Here is a 15902-nt window from a genome sequence, read left to right as displayed (position 1 = left end):
TACAATGCCACCGCTCGCAGCTCAAATTGTGTCTGAAATTGCAGCTGGGGTTGTGACTGTATGACTAATGGGCTGGCAGGTTGAACAAGACATTACTGGTAATTGGGCGAGGGGCTGGTGAGTACCTGGAACATGTCCTCTAGTGGCCCAGCCTCGGGTCTGAGTTACTGACCAACGCCGCTGCTCAGTGGCTCACTGGAGAAAAAACCAGAGGCAAGGGCAGCCTTATGAACAATCTATTAAGGAGTGAGGCAAGGCAGAGGCAGCCTTATGAACGATCTATTAAGGAGTGAGGTGAGGCAGAGGCAGCCTTATGAACAATCTATTAAGGAGTGAGGTGAGGCAGAGGCAACCTTATGAAAGAACTATTAAGGAGTGAGGCGAGGCAGAGGCAGCCTTATGAACAATCTATTAAGGAGTGAGGTGAGGCAGAGGCAGCCTTATGAACAATCTATTAAGGAGTGAGGTGAGGCAGAGGCAACCTTATGAAAGAACTATTAAGGAGTGAGGCGAGGCAGAGGCAGCCTTATGAACAATCTATTAAGGAGTGAGGTGAGGCAGAGGCAGCCTTATGAACAATCTATTAAGGAGTGAGGTGAGGCAGAGGCAGCCTTATGAACAAAATATTAAGGAGTGAAGCAAGGCAGAGGCAGCCTTATGAAAGAACTATTAAGGAGTGAGGCGAGGCAGAGGCAGCCTTATGAACAATCTATTAAGGAGTGAGGTGAGGCAGAGGCAGCCTTATGAACAATCTATTAAGGAGTGAAGCAAGGCAGAGGCAGCCTTATGAACGATCTATTAAGGAGTGAGGCAAGGCAGAGGCAGCCTTATGAACGATCTATTAAGGAGTGAGGTGAGGCAGAGGCAGCCTTATGAACAATCTATTAAGGAGTGAAGCAAGGCAGAGGCAGCCTTATGAACGATCTATTAAGGAGTGAGGCAAGGCAGAGGCAGCCTTATGAACAATGTATTAAGGAGTGAGGTGAGGCAGCCTTATGAACAATCTATTAAGGAGTGAGGTGAGGAAGAGGCAGCCTTATGAACAATGTATTAAGGAGTGAGGTGAGGCAGCCTTATGAACAATCTATTAAGGAGTGAGGCGAGGCAGAGGCAGCCTTATGAACAATCTATTAAGGAGTGAGGCAGAGGTAGCCTTATGAACAATCTATTAAGGAGTGAGGCGAGGCAGACTTATGAACAATCTATTAAGGAGTGAGGCGAGGCAGAGGCAGCCTTATGAACAATCTATTAAGGAGTGAGGTGAGGCAGAGGCAGCCTTATGAAAAATCTATTAAGGAGTAAAGCAAGGCAGAGGCAGCCTTATGAACGATCTATTAAGGAGTGAGGCAAGGCAGAGGCAGCCTTATGAACGATCTATTAAGGAGTGAGGTGAGGCAGAGGCAGCCTTATGAACAATCTATTAAGGAGTGAGGCAAGGCAGAGGCAGCCTTATGAACAATGTATTAAGGAGTGAGGTGAGGCAGCCTTATGAACAATCTATTAAGGAGTGAGGTGAGGCAGAGGCAGCCTTATGAACAATGTATTAAGGAGTGAGGTGAGGCAGCCTTATCAACAATCTATTAAGGAGTGAGGCGAGGCAGAGGCAGCCTTATGAACAATCTATTAAGGAGTGAGGCAGAGGTAGCCTTATGAACAATCTATTAAGGAGTGAGGCGAGGCAGACTTATGAACAATCTATTAAGGAGTGAGGCGAGGCAGAGGCAGCCTTATGAACAGTCTATTAAGGAGTGAGGCAAGGCAGAGGCAGCCTTATGAACGATCTATTAAGGAGTGAGGCGAGGCAGAGGCAGCCTGATGAACAAACTATTAAGGAGTGAGGCAGAGGCAGCCTTATGAATGATCTATTAAGGACTGAGGCGAGGCAGAGGCAGCCTTATGAACAATCTATTAAGGAGTGAGGCGAGGCAGAGGCAACCTGATGAACAAACTATTAAGGAGTGAGGCGAGACAGAGGCAGCTTTATGAACGACCTATTAAGGAGTGAAGCGAGGCAGAGGTAGCCTTATGAACGATCTATTAAGGAGTGAGGCGAGGCAGAGGCAGCCTGATGAACAAACTATTAAGGAGTGAGGCAGAGGCAGCCTTATGAACGATCTATTAAGGACTGAAGCGAGGCAGAGGCAGCCTTATGAACAATCTATTAAGGAGTGAGGCGAGGCAGAGGCAGCCTTATGAACGATCTATTAAGGAGTGAGGCGAGGCAGAGGCAGCCTTATGAACAACCTATTAAGGAGTGAGGCGAGGCAGAGGCAGCCTTATGAACAATCTATTAAGGAGTGAGGCGAGGCAGAGGCAGCCTTATGAACAATCTATTAAGGAGTGAGGCGAGGCAGAGGCAGCCTTATGAACGATCTATTAAGGAGTGAGGCAGCCTTATGAACAATCTATTAAGGAGTGAGGCAGAGGCAGAGGCAGCCTTATGAAAGAACTATTAAGGAGTGAGGTGAGGCAGAGGCAGCCTTATGAACAATCTATTAAGGAGTGAGGCGAGGCAGAGGCAGCCTTATGAAAGAACTATTAAGGAGTGAGGTGAGGCAGAGGCAGCCTTATGAACAATCTATTAAGGAGTGAGGCGAGGCAGAGGCAGCCTTATGAAAGAACTATTAAGGAGTGAGGTGAGGCAGAGGCAGCCTTATGAACAATCTATTAAGGAGTGAGGCAGAGGTAGCCTTATGAACAATCTATTAAGGAGTGAGGCGAGGCAGAGGCAGCCTTATGAACAATCTATTAAGGAGTGAGGCGAGGCAGAGGCAGCGTTATGAACAATCTATTAAGGAGTGAGGTGAGGCAGAGGCAACCTTATGAACAAACTATTAAGGAGTGAGGCGAGGCAGAGGCAGCGTTATGAACAATCTATTAAGGAGTGAGGTGAGGCAGAGGCAGCGTTATGAACAATCTATTAAGGAGTGAGGTGAGGCAGAGGCAGCCTTATGAACAATCTATTAAGGAGTGAGGTGAGGCAGAGGCAGCGTTATGAACAATCTATTAAGGAGTGAGGCAGAGGCAGCCTTATGAACAATCTATTAAGGAGTGAGGTGAGGCAGAGGCAGCCTTATGAACAATCTATTATGGAGTGAGGCGAGGCAGCGGCAGCCTTATGAACAATCTATTAAGGAGTGAGGCAGCCTTATGAACAATCTATTAAGGAGTGAGACAGAGGCAGAGGCAGCCTTATGAAAGAACTATTAAGGAGTGAGGTGAGGCAGAGGCAGCCTTATGAACAATCTATTAAGGAGTGAGGCGAGGCAGAGGCAGCGTTATGAACAATCTATTAAGGAGTGAGGCGAGGCAGAGGCAGCCTTATGAACAATCTATTAAGGAGTGAGGCGAGGCAGAGACAGCCTTATGAACAATCTATTAAGGAGTGAGGCAGAGGTAGCCTTATGAACATTCTTTTAAGGAGTGAGGTGAGGCAGAGGCAACCTTATGAACAATCTATTAAGGAGTGAGGCGAGGCAGAGGCAGCCTTATGAACGATCTATTAAGGAGTGAGGTGAGGCAGAGGCAGCCTTATGAACAATCTATTAAGGAGTGAAGCAAGGCAGAGGCAGCCTTATGAACGATCTATTAAGGAGTGAGGCAAGGCAGAGGCAGCCTTATGAACAATGTATTAAGGAGTGAGGTGAGGCAGCCTTATGAACAATCTATTAAGGAGTGAGGTGAGGCAGAGGCAGCCTTATGAACAATGTATTAAGGAGTGAGGTGAGGCAGCCTTATGAACAATCTATTAAGGAGTGAGGCGAGGCAGAGGCAGCCTTATGAACAATCTATTAAGGAGTGAGGCAGAGGTAGCCTTATGAACAATCTATTAAGGAGTGAGGCGAGGCAGACTTATGAACAATCTATTAAGGAGTGAGGCGAGGCAGAGGCAGCCTTATGAACAGTCTATTAAGGAGTGAGGCAAGGCAGAGGCAGCCTTATGAACGATCTATTAAGGAGTGAGGCGAGGCAGAGGCAGCCTGATGAACAAACTATTAAGGAGTGAGGCAGAGGCAGCCTTATGAATGATCTATTAAGGAGTGAGGCGAGGCAGAGGCAGCCTTATGAACAATCTATTAAGGAGTGAGGCGAGGCAGAGGCAACCTGATGAACAAACTATTAAGGAGTGAGGCGAGACAGAGGCAGCTTTATGAACGATCTATTAAGGAGTGAGGCGAGGCAGAGGCAGCCTTATGAACGATCTATTAAGGAGTGAGGCGAGGCAGAGGCAGCCTGATGAACAAACTATTAAGGAGTGAGGGAGAGGCAGCCTTATGAACGATCTATTAAGGACTGAGGCGAGGCAGAGGCAGCCTTATGAACAATCTATTAAGGAGTGAGGCGAGGCAGAGGCAGCCTTATGAACGATCTATTAAGGAGTGAGGCGAGGCAGAGGCAGCCTTATGAACAACCTATTAAGGAGTGAGGCAGAGGCAGAGGCAGCCTTATGAACAATCTATTAAGGAGTGAGGCGAGGCAGAGGCAGCCTTATGAACAATCTATTAAGGAGTGAGGCGAGGCAGAGGCAGCCTTATGAACGATCTATTAAGGAGTGAGGCAGCCTTATGAACAATCTATTAAGGAGTGAGGCAGAGGCAGAGGCAGCCTTATGAAAGAACTATTAAGGAGTGAGGTGAGGCAGAGGCAGCCTTATGAACAATCTATTAAGGAGTGAGGCGAGGCAGAGGCAGCCTTATGAAAGAACTATTAAGGAGTGAGGTGAGGCAGAGGCAGCCTTATGAACAATCTATTAAGGAGTGAGGCGAGGCAGAGGCAGCCTTATGAAAGAACTATTAAGGAGTGAGGTGAGGCAGAGGCAGCCTTATGAACAATCTATTAAGGAGTGAGGCAGAGGTAGCCTTATGAACAATCTATTAAGGAGTGAGGCGAGGCAGAGGCAGCCTTATGAACAATCTATTAAGGAGTGAGGCGAGGCAGAGGCAGCGTTATGAACAATCTATTAAGGAGTGAGGTGAGGCAGAGGCAACCTTATGAACAAACTATTAAGGAGTGAGGCGAGGCAGAGGCAGCGTTATGAACAATCTATTAAGGAGTGAGGTGAGGCAGAGGCAGCGTTATGAACAATCTATTAAGGAGTGAGGTGAGGCAGAGGCAGCCTTATGAACAATCTATTAAGGAGTGAGGTGAGGCAGAGGCAGCGTTATGAACAATCTATTAAGGAGTGAGGCAGAGGCAGCCTTATGAACAATCTATTAAGGAGTGAGGTGAGGCAGAGGCAGCATTATGAACAATCTATTATGGAGTGAGGCGAGGCAGAGGCAGCCTTATGAACAATCTATTAAGGAGTGAGGCGAGGCAGAGGCAGCGTTATGAACAATCTATTAAGGAGTGAGGTGAGGCAGAGGCAACCTTATGAACAATCTATTAAGGAGTGAGGCAGAGGCAGAGGCAGCCTTATGAAAGAACTATTAAGGAGTGAGGTGAGGCAGAGGCAGCCTGGTGAACAATCTATTAAGGAGTGAGGCGAGGCAGAGGCAGCCTTATGAAAGAACTATTAAGGAGTGAGGTGAGGCAGAGGCATCCTTATGAACAATCTATTAAGGAGTGAGGTGAGGCAGAGGCAGCCTTATGAACAATCTATTAAGGAGTGAGGTGAGGAAGAGGCAACCTTATGAAAGAACTATTAAGGAGTGAGGCGAGGCAGAGGCAGCCTTATGAACAATCTATTAAGGAGTGAGGTGAGGCAGAGGCAGCCTTATGAACAATCTATTAAGGAGTGAGGTGAGGCAGAGGCAACCTTATGAAAGAACTATTAAGGAGTGAGGCGAGGCAGAGGCAGCCTTATGAACAATCTATTAAGGAGTGAGGTGAGGCAGAGGCAGCCTTTAGAACAATCTATTAAGGAGTGAGGTGAGGCAGAGGCAACCTTATGAACAAACTATTAAGGAGTGAGGCAGAGGCAGCCTTATGAAAGACCTATTAAGGAGTGAGGCGAGGCAGAGGCAGCCTTATGAACAATCTATTAAGGAGTGAGGCGAGGCAGAGGCAGCCTTATGAACAATCTATTAAGGAGTGAGGCAGAGGCAGCCTTATGAAAGAACTATTAAGGATTGAGGCGAGGCAGAGGCAGCCTTATGAACAATCTATTAAGGAGTGAGGCGAGGCAGAGGCAGCCTTATGAACAATCTATTAAGGAGTGAGGCAGAGGCAGCCTTATGAAAGAACTATTAAGGATTGAGGCGAGGCAGAGGCAGCCTTATGAACAATCTATTAAGGAGTGAGGCGAGGCAGAGGCAGCCTTATGAAAGAACTATTAAGGAGTGAGGTGAGGCAGAGGCAGCCTTATGAACAATCTATTAAGGAGTGAGGCGAGGCAGAGGCAGCCTTATGAAAGAACTATTAAGGAGTGAGGTGAGGCAGAGGCAGCCTTATGAACAATCTATTAAGGAGTGAGGCAGAGGTAGCCTTATGAACAATCTATTAAGGAGTGAGGCGAGGCAGAGGCAGCGTTATGAACAATCTATTAAGGAGTGAGGTGAGGCAGAGGCAGCGTTATGAACAATCTATTAAGGAGTGAGGTGAGGCAGAGGCAGCCTTATGAACAATCTATTAAGGAGTGAGGTGAGGCAGAGGCAGCGTTATGAACAATCTATTAAGGAGTGAGGCAGAGGCAGCCTTATGAACAATCTATTAAGGAGTGAGGTGAGGCAGAGGCAGCCTTATGAACAATCTATTATGGAGTGAGGCGAGGCAGAGGCAGCCTTATGAACAATCTATTAAGGAGTGAGGCGAGGCAGAGGCAGCGTTATGAACAATCTATTAAGGAGTGAGGTGAGGCAGAGGCAACCTTATGAACAATCTATTAAGGAGTGAGGCAGAGGCAGAGGCAGCCTTATGAAAGAACTATTAAGGAGTGAGGTGAGGCAGAGGCAGCCTGGTGAACAATCTATTAAGGAGTGAGGCGAGGCAGAGGCAGCCTTATGAAAGAACTATTAAGGAGTGAGGTGAGGCAGAGGCATCCTTATGAACAATCTATTAAGGAGTGAGGTGAGGCAGAGGCAGCCTTATGAACAATCTATTAAGGAGTGAGGTGAGGAAGAGGCAACCTTATGAAAGAACTATTAAGGAGTGAGGCGAGGCAGAGGCAGCCTTATGAACAATCTATTAAGGAGTGAGGTGAGGCAGAGGCAGCCTTATGAACAATCTATTAAGGAGTGAGGTGAGGCAGAGGCAACCTTATGAAAGAACTATTAAGGAGTGAGGCGAGGCAGAGGCAGCCTTATGAACAATCTATTAAGGAGTGAGGTGAGGCAGAGGCAGCCTTTAGAACAATCTATTAAGGAGTGAGGTGAGGCAGAGGCAACCTTATGAACAAACTATTAAGGAGTGAGGCAGAGGCAGCCTTATGAAAGACCTATTAAGGAGTGAGGCGAGGCAGAGGCAGCCTTATGAACAATCTATTAAGGAGTGAGGCGAGGCAGAGGCAGCCTTATGAACAATCTATTAAGGAGTGAGGCAGAGGCAGCCTTATGAAAGAACTATTAAGGATTGAGGCGAGGCAGAGGCAGCCTTATGAACAATCTATTAAGGAGTGAGGCGAGGCAGAGGCAGCCTTATGAACAATCTATTAAGGAGTGAGGCAGAGGTAGCCTTATGAACAATCTATTAAGGAGTGAGGCGAGGCAGAGGCAGCCTTATGAACAATCTATTAAGGAGTGAGGCACCCTTATGAACAATCTATTAAGGAGTGAGGCGAGGCAGAGGCAGCCTTATGAACAATCTATTAAGGAGTGAGGCACCCTTATGAACAATCTATTAAGGAGTGAGGCGAGGCAGAGGCAGCCTTATGAACAATCTATTAAGGAGTGAGGCGAGGCAGAGGCAGCCTTATGAACAATCTATTAAGGAGTGAGGCAGAGGTAGCCTTATGAAAAATCTATTAAGGAGTGAGGTGAGGCAGAGGCAACCTTATGAACAAACTATTAAGGAGTGAGACAGAGGCAGCCTTATGAACAATCTATTAAGGAGTGAGGTGAGGCAGAGGCAGCCTTATGAACAATCTATTAAGGAGTGAGGCGAGGCAGAGGCAGCTTTATGGACAATCTATTAAGGAGTGAGGCGAGAGAGAGGCAGCCTTATGAACAATCTTTTAAGGAGTGAGACAGAGGCAGAGGCAGCCTTATGAAAGAACTATTAAGGAGTGAGGTGAGGCAGAGGCAGCGTTATGAACAATCTATTAAGGAGTGAGGTGAGGCAGAGGCAACCTTATGAACAATCTATTAAGGAGTGAGGCAGAGGCAGAGGCAGCCTTATGAAAGAACTATTAAGGAGTGAGGTGAGGCAGAGGCAGCCTGGTGAACAATCTATTAAGGAGTGAGGCGAGGCAGAGGCAGCCTTATGAAAGAACTATTAAGGAGTGAGGTGAGGCAGAGGCATCCTTATGAACAATCTATTAAGGAGTGAGGTGAGGCAGAGGCAGCCTTATGAACAATCTATTAAGGAGTGAGGTGAGGAAGAGGCAACCTTATGAAAGAACTATTAAGGAGTGAGGCGAGGCAGAGGCAGCCTTATGAACAATCTATTAAGGAGTGAGGTGAGGCAGAGGCAGCCTTATGAACAATCTATTAAGGAGTGAGGTGAGGCAGAGGCAACCTTATGAAAGAACTATTAAGGAGTGAGGCGAGGCAGAGGCAGCCTTATGAACAATCTATTAAGGAGTGAGGTGAGGCAGAGGCAGCCTTTAGAACAATCTATTAAGGAGTGAGGTGAGGCAGAGGCAACCTTATGAACAAACTATTAAGGAGTGAGGCAGAGGCAGCCTTATGAAAGACCTATTAAGGAGTGAGGCGAGGCAGAGGCAGCCTTATGAACAATCTATTAAGGAGTGAGGCGAGGCAGAGGCAGCCTTATGAACAATCTATTAAGGAGTGAGGCAGAGGCAGCCTTATGAAAGAACTATTAAGGATTGAGGCGAGGCAGAGGCAGCCTTATGAACAATCTATTAAGGAGTGAGGCGAGGCAGAGGCAGCCTTATGAACAATCTATTAAGGAGTGAGGCAGAGGCAGCCTTATGAAAGAACTATTAAGGATTGAGGCGAGGCAGAGGCAGCCTTATGAACAATCTATTAAGGAGTGAGGCGAGGCAGAGGCAGCCTTATGAAAGAACTATTAAGGAGTGAGGTGAGGCAGAGGCAGCCTTATGAACAATCTATTAAGGAGTGAGGCGAGGCAGAGGCAGCCTTATGAAAGAACTATTAAGGAGTGAGGTGAGGCAGAGGCAGCCTTATGAACAATCTATTAAGGAGTGAGGCAGAGGTAGCCTTATGAACAATCTATTAAGGAGTGAGGCGAGGCAGAGGCAGCCTTATGAACAATCTATTAAGGAGTGAGGCGAGGCAGAGGCAGCGTTATGAACAATCTATTAAGGAGTGAGGTGAGGCAGAGGCAACCTTATGAACAAACTATTAAGGAGTGAGGCGAGGCAGAGGCAGCGTTATGAACAATCTATTAAGGAGTGAGGTGAGGCAGAGGCAGCGTTATGAACAATCTATTAAGGAGTGAGGTGAGGCAGAGGCAGCCTTATGAACAATCTATTAAGGAGTGAGGTGAGGCAGAGGCAGCGTTATGAACAATCTATTAAGGAGTGAGGCAGAGGCAGCCTTATGAACAATCTATTAAGGAGTGAGGTGAGGCAGAGGCAGCCTTATGAACAATCTATTATGGAGTGAGGCGAGGCAGAGGCAGCCTTATGAACAATCTATTAAGGAGTGAGGCGAGGCAGAGGCAGCGTTATGAACAATCTATTAAGGAGTGAGGTGAGGCAGAGGCAACCTTATGAACAATCTATTAAGGAGTGAGGCAGAGGCAGAGGCAGCCTTATGAAAGAACTATTAAGGAGTGAGGTGAGGCAGAGGCAGCCTGGTGAACAATCTATTAAGGAGTGAGGCGAGGCAGAGGCAGCCTTATGAAAGAACTATTAAGGAGTGAGGTGAGGCAGAGGCATCCTTATGAACAATCTATTAAGGAGTGAGGTGAGGCAGAGGCAGCCTTATGAACAATCTATTAAGGAGTGAGGTGAGGAAGAGGCAACCTTATGAAAGAACTATTAAGGAGTGAGGCGAGGCAGAGGCAGCCTTATGAACAATCTATTAAGGAGTGAGGTGAGGCAGAGGCAGCCTTATGAACAATCTATTAAGGAGTGAGGTGAGGCAGAGGCAACCTTATGAAAGAACTATTAAGGAGTGAGGCGAGGCAGAGGCAGCCTTATGAACAATCTATTAAGGAGTGAGGTGAGGCAGAGGCAGCCTTTAGAACAATCTATTAAGGAGTGAGGTGAGGCAGAGGCAACCTTATGAACAAACTATTAAGGAGTGAGGCAGAGGCAGCCTTATGAAAGACCGATTAAGGAGTGAGGCGAGGCAGAGGCAGCCTTATGAACAATCTATTAAGGAGTGAGGCGAGGCAGAGGCAGCCTTATGAACAATCTATTAAGGAGTGAGGCAGAGGCAGCCTTATGAAAGAACTATTAAGGATTGAGGCGAGGCAGAGGCAGCCTTATGAACAATCTATTAAGGAGTGAGGCGAGGCAGAGGCAGCCTTATGAACAATCTATTAAGGAGTGAGGCAGAGGTAGCCTTATGAACAATCTATTAAGGAGTGAGGCGAGGCAGAGGCAGCCTTATGAACAATCTATTAAGGAGTGAGGCACCCTTATGAACAATCTATTAAGGAGTGAGGCGAGGCAGAGGCAGCCTTATGAACAATCTATTAAGGAGTGAGGCACCCTTATGAACAATCTATTAAGGAGTGAGGCGAGGCAGAGGCAGCCTTATGAACAATCTATTAAGGAGTGAGGCGAGGCAGAGGCAGCCTTATGAACAATCTATTAAGGAGTGAGGCAGAGGTAGCCTTATGAAAAATCTATTAAGGAGTGAGGTGAGGCAGAGGCAACCTTATGAACAAACTATTAAGGAGTGAGACAGAGGCAGCCTTATGAACAATCTATTAAGGAGTGAGGTGAGGCAGAGGCAGCCTTATGAACAATCTATTAAGGAGTGAGGCGAGGCAGAGGCAGCTTTATGGACAATCTATTAAGGAGTGAGGCGAGAGAGAGGCAGCCTTATGAACAATCTTTTAAGGAGTGAGACAGAGGCAGAGGCAGCCTTATGAAAGAACTATTAAGGAGTGAGGTGAGGCAGAGGCAGCCTTATGAACAATCTATTAAGGAGTGAGGCGAGGCAGAGGCAGCTTTATGAACAGTCTATTAAGGAGTGAGGTGAGGCAGAGGCAGCCTTTTGAACAATCTATTAAGGAGTGAGGTGAGGCAGAGGCATCCTTATGAACAAACTATTAAGGAGTGAGGTGAGGCAGAGGCAGCATTTTGAACAATCTATTAAGGAGTGAGGTGAGGAAGAGGCAACCTGATGAACAAACTATTAAGGAGTGAGGCGAGGCAGAGGCAGCCTTATGAACGATCTATTAAGGAGTGAAGCGAGGCAGAGGCAGCCTTATGAACAATCTATTAAGGAGTGAGGCAGAGGCAGCCTTATGAATGATCTATTAAGGACTGAGGCGAGGCAGAGGCAGCCTTATGAACAATCTATTAAGGAGTGAGGCGAGGCAGAGGCAACCTGATGAACAAACTATTAAGGAGTGAGGCGAGGCAGAGGCAGCCTTATGAACGATCTATTAAGGAGTGAAGCGAGGCAGAGGCAGCCTTATGAACGATCTATTAAGGACTGAGGTGAGGCAGAGGCAGCCTTATGAACGATCTATTAAGGACTGAGGTGAGGCAGAGGCAGCCTTATGAACAATCTATTAAGGAGTGAGGTGAGGCAGAGGCAACCTTATGAAAGAACTATTAAGGAGTGAGGCGAGGCAGAGGCAGCCTTATGAACAATCTATTAAGGAGTGAGGTGAGGCAGAGGCAGCCTTATGAACAATCTATTAAGGAGTGAGGTGAGGCAGAGGCAGCCTTATGAACAATCTATTAAGGAGTGAGGTGAGGCAGAGGCAGCCTTATGAACAATCTATTAAGGAGTGAGGTGAGGCAGAGGCAACCTTATGAACAAACTATTAAGGAGTGAGGCAGAGGCAGCCTTATGAAAGAACTATTAAGGAGTGAGGCGAGGCAGAGGCAGCCTTATGAACAATCTATTAAGGAGTGAGGCGAGGCAGAGGCAGCCTTATGAACGATCTATTAAGGAGTGAAGCGAGGCAGAGGCAGCCTTATGAACAATCTATTAAGGAGTGAGGCAGAGGCAGCCTTATGAATGATCTATTAAGGACTGAGGCGAGGCAGAGGCAGCCTTATGAACAATCTATTAAGGAGTGAGGCGAGGCAGAGGCAACCTGATGAACAAACTATTAAGGAGTGAGGCGAGGCAGAGGCAGCCTTATGAACGATCTATTAAGGAGTGAAGCGAGGCAGAGGCAGCCTTATGAACGATCTATTAAGGACTGAGGCGAGGCAGAGGCAGCCTTATGAACGATCTATTAAGGACTGAGGTGAGGCAGAGGCAGCCTTATGAACAATCTATTAAGGAGTGAGGTGAGGCAGAGGCAACCTTATGAAAGAACTATTAAGGAGTGAGGCGAGGCAGAGGCAGCCTTATGAACAATCTATTAAGGAGTGAGGTGAGGCAGAGGCAGCCTTATGAACAATCTATTAAGGAGTGAGGTGAGGCAGAGGCAGCCTTATGAACAATCTATTAAGGAGTGAGGTGAGGCAGAGGCAACCTTATGAAAGAACTATTAAGGAGTGAGGCGAGGCAGAGGCAGCCTTATGAACAATCTATTAAGGAGTGAGGTGAGGCAGAGGCAGCCTTATGAACAATCTATTAAGGAGTGAGGTGAGGCAGAGGCAGCCTTATGAACAATCTATTAAGGAGTGAGGTGAGGCAGAGGCAACCTTATGAAAGAACTATTAAGGAGTGAGGCGAGGCAGAGGCAGCCTTATGAACAATCTATTAAGGAGTGAGGTGAGGCAGAGGCAGCCTTATGAACAATCTATTAAGGAGTGAGGTGAGGCAGAGGCAGCCTTATGAACAATCTATTAAGGAGTGAGGTGAGGCAGAGGCAGCCTTATGAACAATCTATTAAGGAGTGAGGTGAGGCAGAGGCAACCTTATGAACAAACTATTAAGGAGTGAGGCAGAGGCAGCCTTATGAAAGAACTATTAAGGAGTGAGGCGAGGCAGAGGCAGCCTTATGAACAATCTATTAAGGAGTGAGGCGAGGCAGAGGCAGCCTTATGAACGATCTATTAAGGAGTGAGGTGAGGCAGAGGCAGCCTTATGAACGATCTATTAAGGAGTGAAGCGAGGCAGAGGCAGCCTGATGAACAAACTATTAAGGAGTGAGGCAGAGGCAGCCTTATGAACGATCTATTAAGGACTGAGGCGAGGCAGAGGCAGCCTTATGAACAATCTATTAAGGAGTGAGGCGAGGCAGAGGCAGCCTTATGAACGATCTATTAAGGAGTGAGGTGAGGCAGAGGCAGCCTTATGAACTATCTATTAAGGAGTGAGGCAGCCTTATGAACAATCTATTAAGGAGTGAGGCAGAGGCAGAGGCAGCCTTATGAAAGAACTATTAAGGAGTGAGGTGAGGCAGAGGCAGCCTGGTGAACAATCTATTAAGGAGTGAGGCGAGGCAGAGGCAGCCTTATGAAAGAACTATTAAGGAGTGAGGTGAGGCAGAGGCAGTCTTATGAACAATCTATTAAGGAGTGAGGTGAGGCAGAGGCAGCCTTATGAACAATCTATTAAGGAGTGAGGTTAGGCAGAGGCAACCTTATGAAAGAACTATTAAGGAGTGAGGCGAGGCAGAGGCAGCCTTATGAACAATCTATTAAGGAGTGAGGTGAGGCAGAGGCAGCCTTATGAACAATCTATTAAGGAGTGAGGTGAGGCAGAGGCAACCTTATAAAAGAACTATTAAGGAGTGAGGCGAGGCAGAGGCAGCCTTATGAACAATCTATTAAGGAGTGAGGCGAGGCAGAGGCAGCCTTATGAACGATCTATTAAGGAGTGAGGCGAGGCAGAGGCAGCCTTATGAACTATCTATTAAGGAGTGAGGCAGCCTTATGAACAATCTATTAAGGAGTGAGGCAGAGGCAGAGGCAGCCTTATGAAAGAACTAATAAGGAGTGAGGTGAGGCAGAGGCAGCCTTATGAACAATCTATTAAGGAGTGAGGCGAGGCAGAGGCAGCCTTATGAAAGAACTATTAAGGAGTGAGGTGAGGCAGAGGCAGCCTTATGAACAATCTATTAAGGAGTGAGGTGAGGCAGAGGCAGCCTTATGAAAGAACTATTAAGGAGTGAGGTGAGGCAGAGGCAGCCTTATGAACAATCTATTAAGGAGTGAGGTGAGGAAGAGGCAGCCTTATGAACAATCTATTAAGGAGTGAGGTGAGGCAGAGGCAACCTTATGAAAGAACTATTAAGGAGTGAGGCGAGGCAGGGGCAGCCTTATGAACAATCTATTAAGGAGTGAGGTGAGGCAGAGGCAGCCTTATGAACAATCTATTAAGGAGTGAGGTGAGGCAGAGGCAGCCTTATGAACAATCTATTAAGGAGTGAGGTGAGGCAGAGGCAGCCTTATGAACAATCTATTAAGGAGTGAGGTGAGGCAGAGGCAACCTTATGAACAAACTATTAAGGAGTGAGGCAGAGGCAGCCTTATGAAAGAACTATTAAGGAGTGAGGCGAGGCAGAGGCAGCCTTATGAACAATCTATTAAGGAGTGAGGCGAGGCAGAGGCAGCCTTATGAACAATCTATTAAGGAGTGAGGCAGAGGCAGCCTTATGAAAGAACTATTAAGGATTGAGGCGAGGCAGAGGCAGCCTTATGAACAATCTATTAAGGAGTGAGGCGAGGCAGAGGCAGCCTTATGAACAATCTATTAAGGAGTGAGGCAGAGGTAGCCTTATGAACGATCTATTAAGGAGTGAGGTGAGGCAGAGGCAGCCTTATGAACAATCTATTAAGGAGTGAGGTGAGGCAGAGGCAACCTTATGAACAAACTATTAAGGAGTGAGGCAGAGGCAGCCTTATGAACAATCTATTAAGGAGTGAGGTGAGGCAGAGGCAGCGTTATGAACAATCTATTAAGGAGTGAGGCAGAGGCAGCCTTATGAACGATCTATTAAGGAGTGAGGCGAGGCAGAGGCAGCCTGATGAACAAACTATTAAGGAGTGAGGCAGAGGCAGCCTTATGAACGATCTATTAAGGACTGAGGCGAGGCAGAGGCAGCCTTATGAACAATCTATTAAGGAGTGAGGCGAGGCAGAGGCAGCCTTATGAACGATCTATTAAGGAGTGAGGTGAGGCAGAGGCAGCCTTATGAACAATCTATTAAGGAGTGAGGCGAGGCAGAGGCAGCCTTATGAACGATCTATTAAGGAGTGAGGTGAGGCAGAGGCAGCCTTATGAACAAACTATTAAGGAGTGAGGCGAGGCAGAGGCAGCCTTATGAACAATCTATTAACGAGTGAAGCAAGGCAGAGGCAGCCTTATGAACGATCTATTAAGGAGTGAGGCAAGGCAGAGGCAGCCTTATGGACGATCTATTAAGGAGTGAGGTGAGGCAGAGGCAGCCTTATGAACAATCTATTAAGGAGTGAGGCGAGGCAGAGGCAGCCTTATGAAAGAACTATTAAGGAGTGAGGTGAGGCAGAGGCAGCCTTATGAACAATCTATTAAGGAGTGAGGCAGAGGTAGCCTTATGAACAATCTATTAAGGAGTGAGGCGAGGCAGAGGCAGCCTTATGAACAATCTATTAAGGAGTGAGGCGATGCAGAGGCAGCGTTATGAACAATCTATTAAGGAGTGAGGTGAGGCAGAGGCAACCTTATGAACAAACTATTAAGGAGTGAGGCGAGGCAGAGGCAGCGTTATGAACAATCTATTAAGGAGTGAGGTGAGGCAGAGGCAGC

Source organism: Oncorhynchus masou, chromosome 14 (assembly GCF_036934945.1).
Source record: "Oncorhynchus masou masou isolate Uvic2021 chromosome 14, UVic_Omas_1.1, whole genome shotgun sequence".
NCBI classification, from domain to species: Eukaryota; Metazoa; Chordata; class Actinopteri; order Salmoniformes; family Salmonidae; genus Oncorhynchus; species Oncorhynchus masou.
This window is presented reverse-complemented; position numbering follows the sequence as displayed.